This window comes from Cricetulus griseus, assembly GCF_003668045.3.
Source record: "Cricetulus griseus strain 17A/GY chromosome 1 unlocalized genomic scaffold, alternate assembly CriGri-PICRH-1.0 chr1_1, whole genome shotgun sequence".
In the NCBI taxonomy this organism is placed as follows: domain Eukaryota; kingdom Metazoa; phylum Chordata; class Mammalia; order Rodentia; family Cricetidae; genus Cricetulus; species Cricetulus griseus.
Window position 1 is genome coordinate 109,660,860 of NW_023276807.1, and position 26,100 is coordinate 109,686,959.

General features: G+C 37.9%; 1 pseudogene; it reads right to left on the reverse strand.

Moving 5' to 3' along the window:
- Positions 1-22,480: 22,480 nt before the first annotated feature.
- Positions 22,481-24,183, reverse strand: LOC100763420 (annotated as a pseudogene).
- Positions 24,184-26,100: the final 1,917 nt, after the last annotated feature.

Genomic DNA, 26,100 nt, shown 5'->3' on the forward strand with positions numbered 1-26,100 from the left:
TGGTTGGTTCCTAGAGAAAGGTTGCTGGATTTGAAGGCTGGGGTAACAGAATGAATGTGAAGGAAGGTTGAAGAAGAAGATCTGGCTGATCCATTGAAAATAAGGACATAAATAACAGGGGGCACAGTTGGTGGTCTTCACAGTGAGACTGGGAGATTGGATTTATAGAGAGAAGTGAGAGGTGAAGAGTTGTAGTTAGGGTAGCTGCTTCTGTGGCTGGATTGGCCTATAGGTTTCCAAAGGAGGCCTGGAATAAGGAGATGAATTGGAGGAAGGTAGTATGAAGATTGGTGTGATCTGTTGGATATGGGTGTGTAGATGGAGGGGGATTGCAGCAAGTGGCCCACTACAGAGTTGCAGGTGCCAAAGGAAATGGGATTTGGAGGAGAGGAGGGAGGGGTGTAGATCTGTAATTAGCTTATTTGTTTCCCTGGCCAGATAGTCTGAAGTTACCCAGGGAATACCAGCTGGGTTTGGGGATTAGAATAAAGCATTGCCTTGGAGGGGAAATCTGCTTGCTCCAATAGAGATAAAGATGGGGGTAGGTGACAGAAGCTGCAGTAGGTGGTCTGCTACAGAGCTGGGGGTGAGACTGATGAGATTGGGGGATTAGATTTGGAGAAATAGAGGCAGAGATGAAGATTTGCTGTTAGCCTACCTGCTTCTCTGCCTGAAGTGGCCTGTGGATTCCCAAGGAATGCCTGCTTGCTTTGGGAGCTGGGGTAAAGCACTGAGTTGACAGGTTGAAGTTTGGAGGAGGAGATCATTGTGATCCCCTGGAGATGGGATTGGGATAGGAAGGGAGGCTCCAATAGGTAGTCTGCTACAAACCTGGGGAAAGATTCTAGAATTGTATTTGGTAGAGTGGAGGGAGAGTTGAAGATCTCTATCCTTCCTTCTTCCAAGGCCTGAGTACTTAGGACCCTAAATTTTTATATTGCCCACAAATATATATAAGCCTTACTTTCAAATATTAAATCTAGTCCCATGCATGGTGGTACACAAATACAATCCCAAACACTCAGGAGACCAAGGCAAGAAGATAGTTACAGGCTACCCTGAAGTACACGATAAATTCCTGTCTTCAAAAAAAAAATGAACAAATATTATAAGCACTTTATATCTTGATTTTATGTTACTATGTTTACTTTTAAAACTAAAAAAGATGAAAAGTCTATTATAACCAAAATTGATATGATAAATATTATGATGTCACAAATGTCAACTATGACTGAAGATTGACTTCCAGTCCCTATTTTTAAATTTGCATGGATGCAATAAGATTATAAAGTGATTTTAAGCAAACAGAAGAATATATACATGCATATAAATGAATATGCTACATAGAAAAAAACAGATTAGGAGAATTAACACATTTTGAAACACTGACTGTTTGAGCATTTTCCAGACCATATTTAAGAATTTTGGTATCATTGCATATGAATTTAGTATTTATTGAGTATGTTTTAAATCTACAACATTGAACTATTCTCTGACCTTGCACAAATGGAAAAAAAAAAAAACTCATGGTACTAGCTAATGAAGGTTTTCCTAATGCTCAAGGACCTTCAGAATTGTACAGCTTTTTTTTTTTTGATTTAGACTAATTCCATATTTAAAAACAGATATTTTCAGTTTGTTTGCTTTGTTTATAGCAAAATGATGCACACAGTCACTTATTCTATACAAACCCTTTCTTTGCTCAAGTGTTTGTTAAGAAACTCAGGGCCCTGATGGTGATGTTTGTGTCCCCACCCACCCTCCACCTAGGTATGTTCAATAACTGTGTCTCACCCAGCCCTCCACCTTCATGTATTGAGTATTTGTGCCTCACACTGCCACCCTTCTACTTTCATATGTTGAAACGCTCCCTTGGTAGTCACTGGTATTAGGGAGAAGTTTTCTGGAATGTCCTAAGGACATTTGTTAAACATCTTCCCATTACTGCAACAAAAATTCCAACAAGTTAAACAAATAACGCAGTTAAACAAGTTCCAAGATGAGAAACAACTTATAATTAAGACAGGTTCACTTTGGGTGTTGGTTCTAAAGTTTCATTACTGTTTGGTTGACTCTGGCTTCGAGCCTTATTTTGAGATAAAAATACACCATGGTCAGGAATGTATATAGAGCAAAGCTGCTCACTTCAAAGCAAGAAATACCCAAAGGAGATAAAGAAAAGACCAGTGTCCCTAGATCTACTTTCAGGAGGCTCCAATGACTTAACTACTGTCCTGTGCACTCCACCTCCTAGAAGTTCCACATTCTGCCAGCAACTGATCCTTTAACTCAAGGGCCATTTAAAATATAAGCTACATCATTTCTTAAGGGTGGGCCCTCGTGAATGGTGTTAAACCTACTTTAGACAAGGGAGAATAGCAGGTATGGGGTAGTGGTAATATTGACTGGTACCTTCTCAAGGCAGCCAAGCATGGTGTCTGGGAAAGAAAGAAATATGGATAAATGTGTTGTCCACTTCTAACATGCAGGTAACCTGTATCTATCTAACCTATTATTGTTAAGGCCTGATTCTCTGATTAGGGCCAGAATCAGTCAATTCAGTAAGAAAATTCCATAACATGACTGTTATAGCTAATCTTGGCTGTTGTCCCAGTTTATTTCTCTGTTGCTGGGCTACAGCATTCTGGCCAAAAGAGGAGGAGGAAAGGGATGATCTGGCTTAGAGGTTACAGTTCACCATCCAAGAAAGCCAAGACAAGACTCAAGGCTGTCAGTTGGAGTAAGAATTGATGTGAAGGTACGGAGGAATTCAGCTTACTAGCTTGCACCCCTGGCTTTCTCAGGTTGCCTCCTTACACACCCCAGGACAACCTGCCCAGTAGTAAGTCTTCTCACAGTGGGCTTGATTCTTCTACATCAATTAGAAATTAAGAATGCATGCTAATCTGATACAAAGGCAGTCCTTCAATTGAGGGTTTTTCTCCCAAGGTTACTGTAGTTTGTGTCAAATTGACAATACAGAAACAGTATACTTCTTAACATGACATACCTGGGAAAAGGGAACATTGTCTCCATCAGCTATCTTCTTCTTTTATTTGAATGTGTGTAAGAAGTACTAACCCTTCCTTTTTTCACATTTATAGGAAAAAGCAAAGCCACCTTTCCAGTTATACAAATATTACCATCTCCTTTTTAAAGAAGAAATGTGAGCCACCAGTCCTTTCTGTCTCTGCTTCTATAAAGCATTTGTAAGCATAAGCATAGGCACTTACTACCATGTGGATATAACTGAAGAAAATAACAAAAGTGTTTCCTCTCAAGCACCAGCAGTCTAGTTTGTGAATGTAAAGAGCTGCTCAATGGGAAGCATCCTATAAAGTCAAAAGCAGGAAGCAAACCTTCAACTCAACATGGCAGATCTATGTCAAGGAGGTCAGAGAAATTTACAGGAAATCCATAACATTTTAACCAAATTCTAGAGAGTTTTCTGAGACAGAGAGTAAACATTTACTATTAACACAATGAAAGCTGGGCAAATCCCTAATATCAAGCGAGTCTCAGCCTTCTCATGGCACCTTTTCAAAGTATTGTTTGGTTCTAACTTGCCCACAAATGCTTGTCCCAGAACACTTCTCTGGGATAACTTTTCAAAAGAGGAGTGGGAACTACATGCTCCCTGTGCATCACTAAAAGAAGGTTTATTCTGGCCCTGTGAATATTATGCTCAAGACAGAAGATCACAGCTCAAGTTAAAAATTAGAATAATCTCACCACAGAGAAAACACACAGAAGTTAGGAGCCCATGCTGTACTAAGATTGACTAACCTCTAGCTAAGTAGAATGTATATGAAGTGGTCAGTTTGTACATATTCCACTTCATAAGACGCCCATTTTTGAACATTTACCGTGTACTTGCTATGGACAGCCTTCATAAAGATCTTATGAATATGGTAGTGTTATTTGCTTTTCTTAACAGAGGCAGAAAATGAAGCTTCTCCTGATGAAGTAAGCTCTACAACATGTCTCAGTGACCTCTAAGTCTTTGATCTATCCATCAGGAATGGAACAATTCTTGCAAGATCCTATAAATATAGGTACAATATCCAAAAACACACAGAAAGGCATTCACTTCTTCCCTTGTTATTACATTACTTTGTTTCTGCTTCAACAGAAGCTCTGACCTGATATTGTAATTCTCAGATTTTTTTTTTTTTGCAGAAGAGACTTTTGCTTAGGAATTTATCTATATAATGACGTATTTGAAGCACACACAGAATAATGTTCTTTTACCTTATGCTACTGAAGAGTAGGTTTCCCAATTCCAGTTGGATGCTTTAGCACTGTTGAATAACCTCTGGGTATTAGTGAGCATTGATTTAGATTTAGAAGCCAAACAACACTAACAGTAATTGTTAAGAAGCCATAAAACAGTAGGTGAATTACAAAGGAGTAAATTAGTCACAACCTCAGTGTTCTTACAATTAAAATAAATTCACATCACTGCATGTCTAGAGACATACATTCAATATTGCCAGAGGCAGGAGGAGAGTGAAAGACAAAGAGTAGCAATCAGTGAAAGCTCTCCTGTGACTACATGAATAGTAATAAAACATAAAATAATAAATAAATAAGAGAACATAAATTCCAGGCTACTACTGTCTAGAGCCAGGGAAGTTTTATTATAATGTACTAATTTATAACCAACCAATATTTCCAAGTAACACTTGAGGCAAATTAGGGTGCAGTGATATATGCAAGGAAAGACTAAAATCTCAGGAGCAAGAAAGAAAAAAAAAAGAAGTTCAAGGCAATGTATTAAAAAGAATTAAGGTCAGGCTTAGCATATTAAGAAACTTCAATGAAGAAAATTTAATTAGGAAATATCTCTTGTTAGTAGAATTATTCTACTCTGGCTGCCATTTCAAATTAACATGGATTTTTCACCTTAAAAAGAAACTTATTTTGTCATGATTCTGATGTTGGAGTGTCACACCAGTTCCATAAAAGCATGGTCCCTGGTGTGCCCATAACCAATTCTTTCTATGTTCTGAAATAAGAAAGAGGTGTCATTTCTTCTTGGAAGGCCACTAATGCTTCTCAATTATAGACATCCCCTTCCAAATCATTTTACTTTAGCTATATCCTTGAAAGCTCAATATCCAGATGCAGTCTGTTGGAGGTATGCCATCTATACTTTAATTTGGGGAACACAGTTTAGTTCATATCAATCCTAGTAGCATTTAACCAACGTATGTCATTATCTTTTAGCCATCTGCTGCTTGAAAACTGGGGTGATGCTCAGCTTCTTGAGGACATCCTGGTTCTCTGACCTCTGTCCTCCCACCTCTGCATTCTGAAACTGTGCAGGGAGTGACTCTGAATCCCCTAGTTTGTATCCCTGCAGACATGAGCTTAGTTCGTCTATTTTCCACTAACTCCATTTGCAATAGGCCATGGGCATCGATTCACCCTTCAATCATTTCGTAATCAAATATGCATTAACTTTTACTGGGACAAGACTATCATCAAGTCTTTTGTACTTTACTATTCTAGCATTTTTATTTTAGGGACTAGTGCACATGAATGGCAATCAACAAAAACAAAATGTACACATCAAACATTTTTGCATGAAAGAGTAGAAGTAATTCAATTATTCACTAAGATAAACTAAAATGGGTGATCACTTAAGTAGTAGGGGAAGAGTTCTTTAATATAAAATTGTCTTTTGAGTGAACCCTAAAGATGAGAAAAGGTACTATTGCAAAGAAGTAAAAACTACTTATACCACATCCAGATATGAATAAAAGATGAGAAGTAACCAAAGACCTGATTACTGAACTCGGGATGTGCAAAGAACTGTATCTGCAGACAAAATCAAGGACCAAGTCCTAAGCAGTCATTGCATAGAATGTAGTACTCATAGAGTGTACATAAACACATGTTAAACGAATCAGTGTTCAGAGAAGAAGTTAGAATGGCCTACTATATGGTACACTAGCCAGGAGTGGAAGCACAAATGATAATTCTAAAAACATTGGATCCATAAGGTGAGAGGCACTCTACAAATTCCAGTGGTTCCTTCTTCACTAGTACTGCCATTACACACCCCACCTGCTCATTCTTGTTCACACAATGTTAGAACTGTATTTTTCTCTCTAGGTATTATTTCTGAAGGAAAAATTAAAGGTAGTTGTCTTTTTTTTCTAAAAGTAAAAGCTTCCTAACACTGCAAACTGTGTGTCAAGGATTTGCTTGTTTGCTTCAATAACTATAAAAACAACAGATTGTAGCTTTATTTTCAAGAATTTGATGACTTATACTTTCTTTGGACAAAATTGCTGCTCCAGTTAAGTATACAAATATATACTGTTCAATAAAGATACATTAAATGGCACTTGAAATGAGACTGTAATGCTGATTATGGGATGTAGTTAAACATCAAATCCCCACTTAACATCCCAGGAGGTGCATCAATATCCTGTATAACTAGTGTTCCTATAAAATACAAAATAAAGGTGGTTTCCCACGTGCACACATCCATGCAGACACAGCTTGATAGCACAGCATGTGGCAGAAATATATGGTCACTTTCCATTTAAATTATACATACATTCAAATGGTCAAATATATATGGTCATTTAAGTGTTTGTACATGGTTCAATATTTATATATCAATTTCTCCTTATAAAATTCCATATAAGAAAGAATTTAGGCCTGGAGAGATGGACTGGTTGGCAGTAGCTACATTTGAAGAAGCTAGGCATGGAAGCATAACTTGTAATATCTGTACAGAGGAAGCAAGACAGGAAGATTCCTGGTCTTACTGGTGAATAGTTAGTGAATAGTCTCAGGCTTAACTGAATAGTTCCAGGCTAATGGGTCATCCTATCTCCAAATACAGTAAACAGTTCCCTAGGTTGTCTTCTGACCTGTACAAGAATATGCACATATATGCAGATGTATCCACGAACATACATGCAAAATAATTTAGGTGTAGTCATAGTTCTGGCTAGTATGTGGCAACTTTATGAGGTTACCAATAACTTTTGTCATTTAATTTATCAATTAAGCAGGAAATGAAGACACACTGACCCAATGCACATTTATTTGATGTTTCATTGACACCCAATAATTATGTTGGCATATAAAATAAATAATGAGATTTTCAGACAATTCTTTCAGTATAAATTAAATATTAGGTTTTCCAAATTTCCTTCTATAAATTCTGTATGATAGACAATTTTACTAACATTGCTGTAATTTTCCAGTGTCAACAATGTTAGCAGCATGTTTTCAAAAGCTAATTTTGTCCCAGCTTGACACAGACTGAGTAAGTATCCAATGGTGTTGATATATTCTAAAATAAACATGTTTCTCGGGGACATAAACCTGGGCTTCAAAATGTCATTTTGTATTTACTGGTAAAAAAATCAACATTACCATTAATCAGATCTGGTAGCAGCACCAACTGGCACATCTGTCCACACAAATCTGGTTCCACAAATCTCTAGTCAAACTCTAGTTGTGCAAATGTCAGGTCTTGTTTGTCTTTCTTCTCATCTGGACAGAGACATAAGGTAGGGATCCCCACCCCTCAGCTGTGTATATATTTAGGGGATCACCTCCTTTGTGGGGATACTTAGAACAAGAAGGATCCATGTTCTTCACTTGAACTCTTAGATATCTTAACCCTGTTTTGAATATTTTATATTAGTTTATCTTCCCAATAGCTATATGCCTTTGATTAGATATGGAATTCTATGCCATCCCACAGATGAGAAGAGGGTCTGAATTGCCTAGGTATTTTGCATCTATTTTCCCATAGGATTAGTCTTGCAACCCCATTCATGGCAACATCAATATTTCATTCACTAAAATGCACAGGTTTTACTTCTTCTGAAAGAGGACTTTTTGACTATCCTTTCAGAATTATAAATTCTGTACATGACTCTGTTTATAAATTTGGCAAACTGTAGTCTTATTAAAATCCAAAAGTAGACATTAACTTTGAAACCACCATGAATGATGGGGTAGAATGCTATTAAACTAATGAAATGGAGAGGAAAATTAAAGTTAAAGAGTCTCTTTTATAAAGTCCTCCAAAAATGCTCTGTTATTATAAAAAGAAGAGGAGGTCTGCCATGGGTAGAGAGGACAACAGGAAGTATGTTATGGACAATTGATAAAAAGAAATGACAGAATTGCCAGAGTGATTTCCTACATAGCTTTAAATTCTAAGAGCGGACACCATCTTTCATTTTTTAAAGTAGGTAATGCCTCTGGAATGTCTTTATAAGATAAGAACTGTTTATTTTCAATTTTTCAAAACCATTATAAAATTATGCCATGTTATTCAAAAGATGGGGACGACAGAAACTCCTTGTCATATTTTCGTCAATCAAGTGTAGTTACCTTCATACGCACATATAAGTTTCTTTGTATACAAAACATACTTTATATTCCATCACATCCTTCAAAAACATCACAATATAATTGCATATATTAGACATAAGAAACCTCAGATAAATCACATGTCATTTATCTGTCTCAGTTAGACTGACTTTACAATGAAACCCACATTTTATCTATAATGGAAAGAAAAGTGAAACTCCTTTTATTGGGAAGGAAATGAAAGCAGTTGTCATCGTGGATGTTGGGTAATTTGCCCAGTGAAGCTGGGAGAAAATTAATTGATTTCAAGCATTTTTAATCATCCAGGAACTGAGTTAAGATAATTAAAAGACACAGACATATGTGCAATTTTATATATTACTAGAGAAATGCCTAAAATTAATCACATTTATTCATGTAAAGTTATATTTTGAATTATAAAAATATCAATAAAATATTTCTATTATATAACTACACTTCATAAGAAAAATAAGGCTGTAAGTCACTTGTTTAAGGCCAGAGGGTTTGAATTGGGCAGTTTGAGACTGTCTTTGAAAGATACAATTGTCTCTAAAACCCTAAACAAGGACACTGGCAAACAGCATTTCATTCATCACTAGACAAAGTACCTTTGTTCCATCTACTTGGCCTTAAAGCACTGCTCCTGAGCCTGTCATCTTCCTCTTCCCTGAACTTGGAGTTTTTTAGTGGGGTGCCTACTGGGTTGAGACCTAGGAAGATGCTGAATTGGACCAAGCCTGATTCCTGCAGTGTTTGTTTTCCATGTTTAGCCAAGCCAGTCCACTGATGCCTCTGTGCTCTCTGTGAATTGGCCTATAATTGGGCTATTATTGGGTGTGGCTATAGAAAGCTGTTTCCAAGAGGATAATCATCACATTTTTCTGTAGAATGCCAAGGCATTGGACTACCACAGTACAGTGGGCACACTGGAGATTGCCATGCACATGAAAGCAGTTCTGGAAAATAAACAATAAAACACATGTACACACACGCACATGCGCGCGTGCGCACGCGCATGTACACACACACACACACACACACACACACACACACACACACACACACACGTACAATGGAAAATTGGAAGAATTAATATTCATCATCAACTTGGATCTTAATACAAGTTAATAATAAATTTAATGAACTAAATATCATGCTATAAAACTATAGTACACAAAATGAATTGTATTTACAAAGGAAGAAAGAAATTATTTTATAAGTTAAATGCCTGGACTGGAGAGATGGCTTTAAGAGTACTTCCAACCCAACGAACATAACTACACTCACAAAAACACAGGCAATAGATAATCTAATTTTACCAAACACAAAAAGAAGTAGGAGGGTGAAATCCACACACAATGACACCACCAACAATAAATCCAAAACAAACAAGAACCAACGAACAATGGACATTAATATCCCTAAATGTCAATGGTCTTAACTTACCCATAAAAAGATATAGGCTAACAGAGTGGATACAAAGCTGTCATTCATCCTTCTGCTGTTTACAAGAAACACACCTCAACTTCAAAGACAGGCGATACCTCAGAGTAAAAGGTTGGGAAAAGATTTTCCAGTCAAATGGGCTCAAGAAACAAGCTGATGTACCAATCCTAATATCTAACAAATTAGACTTTGAACTAAAATCAATCAAAAGAGATGAAGAAGGGCATTTCATACTCATTACAGGAAAAGTCCATCAAGATGAAGTCTCAATTCTGAACATCTATGCCCCAAATATGAAGGCACCCACATTTGTAAAAGAAACATTACTAAAGCTCTAAAGCTCAAACAACACATAAAACCACACACACATATAGTAGGAGACTTCAACACCCCCCATACGCCACTAGACAGGACCACCAGACAGAAACTTAACAAAGAAACAAAGGATCTGAAAGAAGTTATGATATAGTAACAGATATCTATAGAGCATTCCATCCAAACTCAAAAGAATATACCTTCTTCTCATTGCCACATGGCATCTTCTCTAAAATTGACCACATAGTAGGCAGCAAAGCAACCTCCATAGTTAGAAAATAATTGAAATAACCCCCTGTATCTTATCAGATCACCATGCATTAAAGCTAGAATTCAACAGCAATAAGAATGGCAGAAAACCTACATACTCTTGGAAAATGAATAACACCCAATTGCAACATTCCTGGGTTGAGGAAGAAATAAAAAAAAAATAAATTAAAGACTTCCTAGAATTTAATGAGAATGAAGACACAACATACCAAAATTTACTGGACACTCTGAAAGCAGTGCTAAGAGGAAAGTTCATAGCACTAAGTGGCCACATGAAGAAACTGGAGAAAAGTCACATTAGAGAATTGACAGAAGAACTGAAAGCATTAGAGCAAAAAGAAGCAAACTCACCAAGAAGGAGTAGATGCCAGGAAATAATCAACATGAGAGCTGAAATCAATAAAGTAGAAACTAGGAAAACATTACATAGAAACAATGAAACAAAGAGTTGGTGCTTTGAGAAGATCAACAAGATAGACAAACCTCTAGCCAAACTAAACAAAATGCAGAGAGAGAGAGCATGCTAATTAACAAAATCAGAAAGGAAAAGGGGGATATAACAACGGACACTGGGGAAATCCAGAGAATCTTCAGGTCATACTTTGAAAACCTGTACTCCACAAAATTCAAAAATCTAAAGGAAATCGATAGCTTTCTGGATAAATAACACTTACCAAAATTAAACCAAGATCAGATAAACAGTTTAAATCTACCAATAACCCCTAATGAAATAGAAGCAGTCATCAAAAGTCTCCCAACCAAAAAAGCCATGGGCCAGATGGCTTCACTGCAGAACTCTACCAGAAATTCAAACAAGAGCTGATACCAGTACTCCTCAAACTGTTCTGCACAATAGAAGCAGATGGGATATTGCCAAATTCTTTCTACGAGGCTATAATCACTTTGATACCCAACCCACACAAAGATATGACTAAGAAAGAGAACTACAGACCTATATCCCTCATGAACAATGATGCTAAAATACTCATTAAAATATTGGCGAACCGAATCCGAGAACATATCAGAAAAATCATCCACCATGATCAAGTAGGCTTCATCCCAGGGATGCAAGGATTGTTCAACATATGAAAATCCATCAATGTAATTCACCATATATAAACAAATTGAAAAAGAAAAACCACATGATCATCTCACCTGATGCTGAAAAAGCCTTTGACAAAATCCAACATCCCTTCATGATAAAGATCTTGGAGAGAACAGTAATAACAGGAACATATCTAAACATGATAAATGCAATATACACCAAACCAATAGCCAACATCAAACTAAATGGAGAAAAACTCAAAGCGTTTCCTCTAAAATCAGGAACAAGTCAAGGCTGTGAACTCTCTCCATACCTCTTCAATATTGTACTTGAAATTCTAGCTAGAGCAATAAGACAAGAAAAGGGGACTAAAGGGATAAAAATTGGATTGGAAGAAGTCAAACTTTCACTATTTGCAGATGACATGATAGTCTACATTAGTGACCTGAAAAACTCTACCATGAAACTCCTACAGCTGATAAACACATTCAGCAAGGTAGCAGGATACAAAATTAACTCAAAAAAATCTGTATCCCTAATGTATACAGATGATAAACCCAATGAGAAAGAAATCATGGAAACATCACTTTTCACAATATCCATAAGCAACATAAAATATCTGGGGGTAACACTAACCAAAAAAGTGAAAAACCTGCACAATAAGAACTTTGAGGCTTTAAAGAAAGAAATTAAAGAAGATACCAGAAAATGGAAAGATCTCCCATGCACTTGGATAGGTAAAATTTACATAGTAAAAATGGCAATCCTACCAAAAACAATCTACTGATTCAACGCAATCCCCTTCAAAATCCCAACACAGCTTTTCACAGACATTGAAAGAACAATACTCAACTTTATATGGAAAATTAAAAAACCCAGGATAGTCTAAAAAACTCTTTACAATAAAAGATCTTCTGGAGCCATCACCATCCCTGACTTCAAGCTCTACTATAGAGCCATAGTTCTGAAAACAGCTTGGTATTGGCAGAAGAATAGACAGATAGACCAATGGAATCGAATTGAAGACCCAGATATTAACCTACGCACCTATGAACACCTTATTTTTGACAAAGGTGCTAAATCTATACAATGGAAAAATGATAGCATCTTCAACAAATGGTGCTGGCACAATTGGATTCGGACATGCAGAAGATTGCAGATAGATCCATACCTGCCACCATGCACGAAACTTAAGTTCAAATGGATCAAAGATCTCTCCATAAATCCAGCCACACTGAATCTTCTAGAAGAGAAAGTGGGATTTACCCTTGAACAAATTGGCACAGGAGACCGATATTCCTGAATATCACACCAGTAGCACAGACTCTGAGGTCTGCAATTAATAAATGGGACCTCCTGAAACTGAGAAGCTTCTGTAAGGCAAAGGACACAGTCAGTAAGACAAAATGACAGCCCACAGAATGGGAAAAGATCTTCACCAACCCCACATCTGACAGAGGGCTGATTTAAAAAATATACAAGGAGTTCAAGAAGCTAGCCACCAAAACACCAAACAATGAAATTAAAAAGTGGGCTGCAGAACTAAACATAGAATTTTCAACAGAGGAATCTGAAATGGCTGAAAGACACTTAAGAAAGTGCTCAAAATCCTTGGCCATCAGAGAAATGCAACTCAAAACAACTCTGAGATATCACCTCACACCTGTCAGAATGGCTAAAATCAAAAATACCAATGACAACCTATGCTGGAGAGGATGTGGAGAAAGAACACTCCTCCATTGCTGTTGGGACTGTGAACTTGTAAGACCACTCTGGAAATCAGTATGGTGGTTACTGAGAAAAATGGGAATCAATCTAGCTCAAGATCCAGCAATTCCTCTCTTGGGCATATAAACAAATAATGCACGTTCATACAACAAGGACATATGTTCAACCATGTTCATATCAGCATTGTTTGTAATATCCAGAAACTGGAAGCAACCTAGATGCCCCTCACCTGAAGAATGGATAGGGAAAATGTGGTACATTTATACAATGGAGTACACTCAGCAGAAAAAAACCAATGGAATCTTGAAATTCCCAGGCAAATGGATGGAACTAGAAGAAACCATCCTGAGTGAGGTAACCCAGTCTCAAAAAGAAAAACACACCTTTAATCCCAGCACTCAGGAGGCAGAGGCAGATGGATCTCTGTGAATTCGAGACCAGCCTGGTCTACAAGAGCTAGTTCCAGGACAGCCTCCAAAGCCACAGAGAAACCCTGTCTTGAAATACCAAAAAAATTTTAAAAGCTAAATACAAAATAAGTTAAGGAAATTTGTCTAGAAATGGCCAAGATGAGTAAAACTCAATGACAAACGTAATCCAAGTTTGCAACAAGGATAAAATGATACAAGTTTGTCTACTTAAAGATGCCAACTTAGCCTGGATTTGGACTTCATATTGCAATAGCAGAAAAGCAGGGGTATTTGGTGATGGAAAGTTTGTCACAGTATAGACATATGGGAAAAAGCGCAGGATTGTGTGCTTGAAGAGGTCCACAGCAATAATTCTCTGAGAACAGCAGGCATCAGAACACTTCTAATTTTAAAAATATAATGGTGAAGTAAATTGGAGCAGTTCCTTGGGTTACTTTATACAGCCTTTAAATATTGGTTTAAGGATATAAAACTGCAGTTGGACAAGAGGCATGGACTCTGTGAAGTCTTGAGGTCTACTGAGAGCATGATAAATACGGTTGATAACAATATGCTATATTTTAAAAGTTGTGAGATAGTATACTTTAAGTGTTCTCAAAACAAAAATGATGAATATGTGTGATATAACATGTTAATTGCTTTAATTTAGCCATGCTAAATTGTGAACATACTGTATTGTGTATCATAATTGTGCATGACTTTGTTTATGAGCTACATAAATGAATGAAAAGTAAAGAAATGAGATTTAGTAATTCTAAAAAAGAAAAAAAAACACTGTTCAGAAAGACTTGTAAAAGTCTCCTATTAAGGCTTTGTATACAATGCATGATGTCAAGAGGTACTGACAAGATTGAAGACAGGGAATATAGTTCTATGGGTACAGGTGTTGGGTAGCCAATCAACAAGTTGGGAGTTCAAGGCCACAGGAGTCTTTTGAACCCTAGGTGCCTATAACAAGCACTTTTTCATCCCAGAATTTCTATGTGGAGATGAGAAACTGTGACAGGAGAATCCCAGGAAGCTAACAGGATAGTTAGCCTTGACATAGTAGCCAAAAAAAAGACCCTGTCTCAAATGAGGTGGCAAGAAAGCATTAACACACAGGAGAGTTCTCTGATGGCCACATATATACTGGACACATACCCTCTTTCAGACATATGAATGCATGTGCACACACACACACACACACACACACACACACACACACACACACACACACACACACAGTTGTACACACACATGCACAACCAAGAGCCTAGATAGAAATGTCCAGAAATATATTTCAACATTATTTTTATATTATTTGTTGAGTGTAGCTAAGGAAGTTACTAAAAATGTAGACTTCTGATTTCTTTTTTCTATTTAAATTCTTTAATTACTACTCATATTTACATATCCATTCTCCCCATTCCCTCACTCTCCCATCCTCCCAAGTTCCCCACCAATCCCCCAACTCATCCCCAAACTCCTGCCCAGGGATAGCGAGGCCCTCCACCAGGGACCCTCAAAGTCTGTTATATCGTTTGGGGGAGGGCCTAGGCCCTTCTTGCTATATCTGGGCTGCAATAGTATTCCTCCATAGGGAATGGGCTTCCAAAGTCCATTTGTGCTCTAGGGATGAAGACTGGCTCCACTGTTAGAGGTCCCATAGACTGTCTTGGCCTCCTAGGTGGCACCCACATTCAGAGGGCTATTTCTGCAGCTTTATGACTAGAGTCTCCATGCTCTTACTAGGCCAGGTCAACTGTTTCTGTGGGTTTCTGAAGCACTGTCTTGGCTTCTTTGCTCATCCCTTCTCCCTCTCCACAATTGGATTCCAGGGTTATGGTTCTGTGCTTATCAGTGGGTGACTGTTTTTGCTTCCACAGCTACTGGATGAAGGCTCTAGGAATGGTAACCAAGGTAGACACCAATCTCATTATACGGGAAGGGCATCAATGACATTTTCTCCACCACTGCTTGGAATCTTAGTTGGGGTCTTCCTTGTGGATCCCCTAATATTTCCCCTGTGCCAGACCTCTCTCCATACCTGTACTGTTTCCCTCTATCAAGGCATCTCCTTTCTTGCCCTCCTCTATTCCTCCCCTGTCTCAGGCCTCTTTTTCTTCTCCTCCCTCCCCTTCTTATATTCCCACCTCCTTCCTCTCCACCCATGCCCTTTGATCCCACTTTGTTCAGGGCTTCTTGTCTCCCTCCCCTTCTTTGAGGCACTATGCAATCTTTTATTGGGGTCCTCCTTGTTTCCTAGCTCCTCTGGCAATGTGGATGGTAGACTGCTAATCCTTCGTTCTATGTCTAAAAATCAGATACTACTGAGTACATACCATGTTTATCATTTTTGAGTGGGTTACCTCACTCTGGATGGTTTCTTCCAGTTCCATCCATTTGCCTGCAAATTTCAAGATTCCATTGTTTTTTCTGCTGAGTGGTACTCCAATGTGTAAATGTACCACATTCTCTCTATCCATTCTTCAGTTGAGGGGCATCTAGGTTGCTTCCATGTTCTGGCTATTATTAAGAAACAAGCTGGTGTAGCAATCCTAATATCTAACAAATTAGACTTCAAACTAAAATGACAGACTTCTGATTTCTAATCCTCCATTCTTTGATTCAGTGCACCAAAGGAAGGGTGAACTCATGCTTGGAAACAAAATTCCCAGGCACTTCTGACATAGGTGATTGTCACACTCCACCTGGGAAACACTGCTCTAGTTACTAGGATTAGAGATGAAAATGTGTATTAACTATACACATATACATACTATATCTACAAAAATTTTCAGAAACATGTATAATCAAGAATATATATCCATATATATAATCTGCATTTATATATAGTAATATAATGCAAAATTTCACTAAAACATATTCATTATAGAAAATTTCTGATTATACTTGTTTTTCTAAATGTAATTGTATTGTATTATGTATTTGTAATTCATTTCAATTATATTTTCTAATTGGATGCATGATTGTGGTCATCTATTCTTTTTCAATTTTAAGAGGATGCTTTAAATTTTGCTTTTTTACTTATTTTCCACCTGGATGGTAGTTTTTACTCACTCCTCTGATGCCATTCTCTCCCCTTCCCCCCTCCATGCCCCCTCAACACATTCCTCATCTGTTTCTGTTCAGAAAGGGCCAGGTTTCCTATGAGTTTCAAGCAAGAAAATCATATCAACTTTCAGATGGGAACATCAGGGACTGGGTTTGGTACTGGATGGAGTGGGAGAGTAATGAAAGCCATGGCTGGAAAGGGGGGCATTTTGGGGTCATATAGAAACCTAATGAAAGGGAAACTCCCACATGTTACAAGGATGACCCCAACTAAGATTCCCGGCAATAGTAAATAGTAGCCTGAACCCTCCCAGTCTTGTGATTAGATTGGTGCCAACCCAATTGCCATCAGAGTCTTCATCCAACTGATGGAAACAGATGCAGAGACTACCAGCCAAATATTAGCCCAAGCTTGGATAATAATGCTAAATAGAGGGAGGAAGGGATGTACAAGCTAAAGGGCTCAAAGACATCACAAGAAAACCCACAGAAACAACGAACCTGCCTCATAGGAACTCACAGAGTCTGAACCAACATGCAGGGAGCCTTCATGGGACTAACCTAGACACGCCCCCCTCTCTCATATTATATATATATATATATATATATATATATATATATATATATTGTCTCTCTCTGTCTCTTTCTGTCTCTCTGTCTCTGTCTCTGTCTCTGTCTCTGTCTCTCTCTCTCTCTCTCTCTGTGTGTGTGTGTGTGTGTGTGTGTGTGTGTGTAGCTTAGTCCACTTGTAGGACTCCTAACAGTGTGAACAGGGGCTGTCCTTAGCTTTGTCTGGCTTTGGGGAAGCCATTCCTCATACTAGCTTGCTTTGCCAAGCCATAACACAAAGGAAGGTGCTTAGTATTACTGCAATTTGATATGCCATGCTTTGTTGGTACCCATGGGAAGCCTGCCCCTTTCTGAACAGAAAAAGAGAAGGAATGGATGAGGGGTAAGATGAGAGGTGGGGGGATGGCAGCAGAGGGAAGGGAAACTGCAGTTGGGATGTAAAATAAATACATTTCAAAAATTATTTCCTTCAAGGTAATTGAGATACTTCGTGACAACATGGTCCAGCAACTTAGTCATAGTGCTTGTGGGAATTTAAAAAGAAATGAAGCAACAGCAAGAGACAGGGGCATCCATTTTGAATCCCTTGGTCTTTCATTCACATGCTGTTGACCTTGGGAAAGCTGGTCAACCTCCTTTAGCATGACTGGAGATGCAAGTATGTAGAACTGTGCAATGTCCAGAATGGGATTCAGATGAACCAAAACTTAACTGATACGTGGGGCAAAAAATCTTTTTCATGAGCCCACATCTAAGCATGACTTCCATCCCAGCATTTTGTCTATAACAAAGCTGACCTCCAGATTTCTGTATTTCTGACTGCATGATGTTAAGATTGACATGAAACCATGGGTGTATGCTATGTTTTCCCGGAAGGGATAACAACCTGGACCCGAACTCAAAATTTGATAGACAGAAAAAAACACTAATAACCTTACGGTCTTCATTACCCTGAGTAAATAAAAACAGTAGACAGTTATAGAATTCCTTGGATCTTCAGAAGAAGAAACCTTATATAAAAATAGAAGCTAGATACTTTTTTATAAATTGAGAGCATTTTATCATAAGCAAACTTTGTGACAGAATACCCAACAACAGCAACTTAAGAGAGAAAGTTTCCTGTCGCATGGTTCTGGAGATACAGCCATCATGGGATCATAGGCTGGGTCACAGAAGCTGCTCATAGCTGGAAGCCTGAGGCAGCTTCAGAATCAGAAATTGGTGCCTTAAGCTTGGAAGTTGGATAGGCTAAAACTGTCAAGTCTTAACTTGTATTTCTGCACATAACTTCTAGGAACCATGACAAAAGCTCATCATATTCTGAAGCGGTGCCACTAGCAAGGGATTGAGTGTTCATGCAGACAAGGCTGCAAGAAGCATTTTACATCCAAAGGATACCATCTGCACAGAGAGGTAGGATTTAACTTTTAAAAGTTATTTATGCATATATAAGTTAATATTATTTATTACTATATTTTTGGTTTTTATTACATTAAAATAATATCTAGAGGATCTTGGAAAATAGCTTAGTCAATAAAGTACCTATTGTGTGAGCATAAGAACCTGAGTTCAGATCATAGCATCCACTTAAAAAGTTAGACACATTAAGGCATGCCTGTAATTCTAGTGCAGGCAAGGTAAAGACAGGGGAATTCCTGCAGCATGCTGGCTTCCTAGTCTTGTTTAGATTCAGTGAGAAACAGAATCTCAACAATTAAGTAAGTAATTTAATTAATTAATAAGTGAAGTGGAAAGTAATTGAGATGATTACCCAACAATTATCTCTGGCCACACACACACACACACACACAGAGAGAGAGAGAGAGAGAGACAGAGAGACAGAGACAGAGACAGAGACACACACACACACAGAGAGAGAGAGAGAGAGAGAGAGAGAGAGAGAGAGAGAGAGAGAGAGAGAGAGATGCATGCATTATACAAGAGACACAACATTTGAAATCATGGGATAGAATAGAACCATAATGTTTGGGCAACTCCTTAACTGTGAAATTCATGGAAACTCACTTCATAATAAATTTTCCAAGGCTATTGACCACACCTGCAAAACTCCTGGGTTTATAAAAAGATTATAACTTAAGAGTCTTCACTCTAGCCATTTATTCATTCTGTAAACTAAATGTGAATACAAAAGTCAAATAATTTTAGATATGTTGTAATTATGAACTTGTGTTATATACTTTCTTTTAATCTAGTCAGCTACATGATAGAGAGGTTATGAAACAGTAACCATGCAATCTAATATAATGAATAAGGAATTTTGTCAATGTGCACATGTTAAAACACATAAGTACAATCATACTATATGTTTATATATATATATAATGTTCTAACTCATGAATAAAAACAGCATTTTGAAAGCTTTCATATTTTCTGACTACAACTTTAATTAACTATGCTTGCTAGCTTTACCCAAGCTTGCATTTGATTTACACTGTAGTACTCTGATTTGACAACTGCTTGTCCCTTTCCTTTTCCAGTTTCTGCTTCAAAGCCATCAACCTCTTCAGTGGCTTGATTCCAGTGTTAGCTGATGGTGTCTTGTCAGTGCTTCTACTTCACACTGCTAGACCAGACACCATGGCTGAGTTAACTTTGCTATTATGGCATCCTACATGGATATAAATTTTTGTCTTCTCTGATCTTATGGGAAAAACTTATTCCCATTATTAATGGTCAGATTGATAAAATTATATAATTATCAACTTCAATACCAGCAAAGAAAATAGGCCTAAATACCTAATATTGTAAGCAATGCTTTCTACCTATTGTGTTAGCAACAAAGGCACTATCTTCTTCCAAATATGTGGAAGCCCTTTGCCTTGTGATTAACAACCTAGGTGGGGAAGACTGGTATTCATTCATGCTTTCTAATAGAGATATCAACAACATGGTGACCACTTAATATTTATTTTTAAGTCATGGGACTTTACTCTCCTCTTAGAGAAAATTATTATTATTATTATTTTACTTATTACAAGTAAAAATCAGAATGTAACAGGAGAAATAATACCTAGTTTACTTACTTATCCTGTGTTACCTGTTAATTGTCTATCACAATTTGGATTTAGATGAAATTTGTAACACAATAGAAGGCCCACATATTCTGATCTAGGGAAATGAGGTGCTTCTGGAATATTTTAGACAGTGGCTATCTGAATGAAGCACTGTGTTCTCCAAAACTCATACATATTCTTGCATTACCTGTATTCAGATTTTGTCCTCCCAGTAGACACATATAGTAAATAATTCATAAATCATGTTCACAATCTTCTGCCAATTAATAATGCAATAACCAAAGCATAGAAATATTCACTGTGTTTATTGGTAATGGAATTTTAGGAAAATCTGGGGCATGTAAAATTCATACAGAAGTCTTCACAAATAAAAGTGAAGTAAAGAAGATGTGAATTTCACATCATATTTTAGAGGCATTTTCTAGTCTAATCTAAAATAACAAATTAGAGACAAATTGCTTTTCAATTGCCAAAATCCATAGATGTGTTTACATGTGATATTTTGTAGTTACACCATGTAAAACATGCTCTAATAATTTGAGAATTCTGAAAAATATATTTTATCATTTCTGAAACAAATATAACTAGCTACATAATAAACATAAAACAGCATGTAAGATTTCATTGCTTTAGAACTGTACTCAAAAAGCAGCAGAGCCATAAACCTAAGAAACAGGTTTTACCCTATTATCTCCCCCATGGGACTTTTACCTCCTTATTTGATCTTCAGAGCTGCCATATACTATGAATGAATGATAGAGCTCATAACTGAATCCATCACTCACTCTTTCAAATTTCTGCCTATTTGATTCTAGGTCTTTGAGAAATTGAATTGTGGTTATAATATTGTTACAGGATAAAGAATGTTCTGTTAGTCTGCAATGGTTTATAATAGACTGCACTGGAAACCAGTGTGGCTATTCCATGGGCACCCAAAATAGATCACAAAAACATTAGTTTTGATAATCCTAACTCCTAGGTCAACTGTAAGAGTAGAGGCAGATTCATTGTGCCAGCTTTGGATTTTGGTATAGGAACTTGCATAGACCCACTTTATTTCTGAGTTCTGGTGGACTCATCTCACCACAGTTTGAGGAATTTATGTTTATTGTGTTGAAAAAGGTAAGGAAAGGTCAAGATCCACTGAGATACTTTAGTAAAATTCATAAGGCTAAGAGAAGACAGAAGAAATAGCCAACCTATCCACAGGCTTAGATGCTAAGGATGAAAATACAACCAACAAATGAATTTTGGTAATTAAGTCAAGTTAAATATATGCACTTGGAAATTTAATGGTAGCTGCTTACTTATAGCAAAATAGACTGAGAGGGGAGATTTCTCAGGTAAGCATTTACTGATTACCAGAAATGTTATATGCAGAAAGCAGAGGAAAAATTGGGAGATTTTTACAACAAAAAGTCTATAAACAAAAGGGAAGACATTTTGCAGCCTCAAGGGAAGTACAGAAAAGAATACTTGGTTGCAAAACACACATGATGATAATATGCTATCATCAAAATAGGGTTGATTTTCTCCAAATTTCAGGAGATTAGCATCTACTCTGAGGTATTCAAAGGATAGCAGGAAGAAATTTAAAAAGAAGAAGAAATCTCAAGTTTGTATGTGAAAGGATGAGAAGGTGTTGAGGGTGGTAATAGGAAGAGTAAATGGAGGAGGGACAAACATGCTTCAAATATATTGTATAACATTTTAAATAATTAGTAAAAATATTGAAATTAAGAAGGCAAACACTTAACGTGACTCTGCTGTTTAGAGCTGGACTTTGGAAGCTGTTTGGGATAGGTTAATTCACCATCTTAAAATCTCATGGATTAGTCTTGGTGGTTTTTTGTTTGTTTGTTTATGTAAAATTTATTTGACCAAAATGTAGAAAAAGTGATATTATCACATATACAATTGCAAAAATCTAAAGAACAGAGTAGGTTTTATTCAATGCACAGTTTGCTAAAAATTCATCTTCCTGGTAGGGTGATGCTTAATAAATAGAAGTGAGGGGCAGGGCTTCAGATAAGCTAGATGCAGGGTGATTTTCAGTTGTAATTGTAAACTTGAGTTGTCCCCACACTGCTAGGGAATGTGGAATGTTTCAGTCTGAGATGGTAACTTAGAAAGCACAACTAGAGCAAACCCAAAATAATATGCAGCCTACAGAATATTCCACACCCAGTTCAATCAGGGGTTTCTTGGTCTTTATTAGTGTCATTCCCGAAGGAATTCAAGTCTTGGCAAAGTCAAGCTTCTATTTGTTGTTCCCTGAACAATGGAGATGAAATTAAACCAGTTTTTTTTCTTTCACTTTGCTGCTGGAGAGACCTTTCCTTGCCCAACAGTTGTATGTATTGATGACTAGCAGTCATTTTGTTTATTATTTGAGACAGGATCTCACTCTATAGACCAGGCAGACTGGCCTGGAAATCACAGGGACCTGCCTGCCTCTGCCTCCCAAGTGCTGGGACTAAATGTGTGTGCCACTGTGCCTGGCTTTGATAGCAGTCTTTGACATGGTTGATCTGGAAAGGATTGGATTCTGCCACTGGCTCAACTGATTATGTCATGAGACCACAGCAGACAAGTCCTGGAATAAGACGCTTGCTCCTCAGAGAACAATTTTGGAGTGGAAGTTATATGTGCATGGAACAGCATCAAGGCTCTACCAGAAGGCAGATGGGCAATCACTTCAGCATCCTCACTTGGAATGTTTAAAGTAAGTTTGTTCTACACAGTGGAATGTGGAGCCCACTCAGCATGATCAGGCCAGTCTAGCTATGGCTTGACTTCCCATACTAGCCTGTTTTAAATTTTAGCTCTGGGTGGAAAATTCCCACTTTTTCTTGTAACAAACCCCAGCCTCCCATAACTTCCCCAACAGGGACCAGATACTATCAGATACTTGAGCCTGTGCTTGAAAGTGTGGAGCTGACTAATTCCCAAGAACCAAATGCCCCTCAGCCTTAAGCAACTATAATCAATCTGAAATCCCCTGCCTATTTTAGAAATAAATGCAATTTAAGAATAAAACTAGCTAAAGAAGCTGGTGCCATTTCAAAAGAAAAGGAAAGAAACTTAAATGGTGCTCAAAGCTTGTCTGATACAAAATATTTGGTCATGAATTCATTATGTGCTTGGCATTTCCAGCAAGGTGGAGACACAGTAACAAGAGGAACTTCTTACAAGAGAGGGAGAGACAGCATACTCTCTGGAGTCGAGTTGGTGTCAGAACAGGACTCTTCTGGTTTGGGTTATATACAGTTATGTATGTTTAGTGTCTGATTCAGTGTCTGATGTAAGCCCACATTCTCTTCTTTGGCCTGGGCAAGTTTTTCTTCCAGGTCATCGATTGTCTTCTCCAGTTTGGAAACTGTCCTCTCTGCAAATTCAGCTCTGGTCTCAGTCTCCTTCAGCTTGTCAGACAGAAGCTTAATTTTTTCTTCATATTTATCCTCCTTTTCAGAATACTTTCAGATGCAGCCTCCGGTGACTTCAGGTTGTTAGGGACGTTCTTGAGATCCTCTTCCAGATTGCCACACTTAAGCTCCGACTCCTCCACACGCTCCTCTGCTCTCTCCAGCTTGCCCTCCCGCGCCAACTTATGAGCTGCCTCCTCATACTTTCGGTCAGCCTCCTCGGCGATATGCTTGGCCTCTTTAAGCTGCATCTCCTGGATCCACATCTTCTCCTCATCTTTCATGGCTCGGTTCTCTATCAACTTCAAGCCTCTCTCCCTCTCATCTGCAGCCTTCTCTGTCTCCTCCTCCAGCTTCTGGAGGGCTGTGGCGAGCCGGTCCAGCTCCTCCTCCAGCAGCTGGATGCTGCGGTTGAGAGCCACCACATCTCCTTCAGCTTTCTCCCACCGCTAGCGCTTGCCGTCCAGGTCGTGCTGCAGGCCCTGCATCAGGCAGTCTTGGTGATTTTTAAAAAGAAAGAGAAAAACTACATTAGACACATACCCTCTCCAAGTCACAGAACCACTAATGACTTGGCTAGCAAATGTCTTCACTAGATGCCCTCCATAACCTTGCTCCAAAATTTTGAGCCAAGAAGCTCTCCATCGCCTCCTTTTACTATGTAACCAGTCTGTGGTATTGTGTTACTGACAACAGATAAAAATGAACTTGAAAATATAAATGAGCTAACATCTGATGAGTCTTTTTCTTTGGGCTACCAGGAAACCCACAGCAAAATCACTGCCCATGTCAACATGCTCCTTAGTGAAAACTAACCTGTATTTCAAAGATATTACCCAGCTACCAGGATCTCAGGCTTCCATTCTATGTCATGATGGTGCTTAGCTTTTGTAGGCCCTTGTTCTTTTCTGGGGCATACATGTCATAGTTGAAGTTTGAAAGGCCTTTCTGAGGTAAGAATTCAAGGAAGCAGTTACACTGACAATTACCTGCCTTTTGTGATTTCCCTCTTTTTCTCATCTAACTGATCTTGAAAAAAAAATGTGTCCTTTCAAGAACAGAAAACATTGACAGAGTGAAGTAAGTAATTAATTTAAAAATGTTTGAAAGAGACAATGAAATATATCAATGTAAGATTAGAAAAGAAGGATATTAGGATTGAGGGAAGAGAAGAAAATAGAAATAAAGGATAGATTGTTGCAGAAATGTAGAAAGTAGTTAGGAAGGCAGCTGGAGCTAGATGGATGGAGAACAATAAAAGAAGTATAAAGAAACCTTGAATAAAGAAACCAAGTTCAATAAAGGAGTATAAATACGAAGAACTAACATTTTATTACAATACATTATTAATTTATACTGCATTATTTAACACTTGGCGAACAGCACATACAGCATTTCGAAGCACTGTCTATGGTTGTTACAGTTATTATATTAATGGGCAGCTGTAGAATTTATCTTCCCTTTGTGTCTGCAGAGAGGGAATGAATTGTGAGGCAGGTACTAGTGGTCAAGTGCTGATATGGAAAATCCTCTTCCCCTCATCATTTATATTTGCACATAGTGGATTTTCAGAAAATATTGGATTCTCAGCCAGTATTTGAACATTGAGTCATAAAGCAGATGAGATAGTTAAGTACAGAAGCTGTGACTCACATCTACAATCATCTCTTACATACAGGTTTCCTTGCATTTGTAAAAAGCAGTAAATTCAACTGTGACAACAGAGCTCTTTCCTGCTGCTCCCTCACAAGTCCTCACTTTTGTGCTCTCATAAGGTACCAGAGAACTTTCTTTTGGGGAAGGAAGGGTCCTGCTTTCTATAGAATTTTTAACAGCCATTTGATCTCTCCCTATGAGATGCTATTAGCATCACACCTAAAAATGTCTTCAGATATTGACATAGGTCTTCTGAGGATCAAAGGTATTCTCCTCTGTGAGTCATAAAATCCAATGGAAATGGTAACAGGTTGACTGAAACACCCACAGCAGATCTCTCTGTGTTGTGACACAATAAGGAAGAGACTTGAGACATGTCAGGCTGGTTTCATTCCATTTTCTCCTTTGTCTTCTTTTTCATATGACCAAATTGAAGGGGGTTAAGGTTTATCTCAAGGAAGATAATGAAAAAAAGGTAATCTAAGAAAGTGAAGTCTCAAAAGATGTTTGTTTATAGCAGTCATGGTAAATAACAGGTGGTGAAACTAGAAACATTAAAAAACAAAAAACACTAAGTATGTTGGTAAACAAGGAGGATCCTAAGAGAGACATGCATAGTCCCCTGGAGAAGAGGAAAGGGACAAGATCTCTTGAGTAAATTGGGAGCACAGGAGGAGGGGGAGGGAGCTAGAAGAATGAGAAGGGGAGAAGAAGAGGGATGAGGAGGACATGAGGGAGCAGAAAGGTTG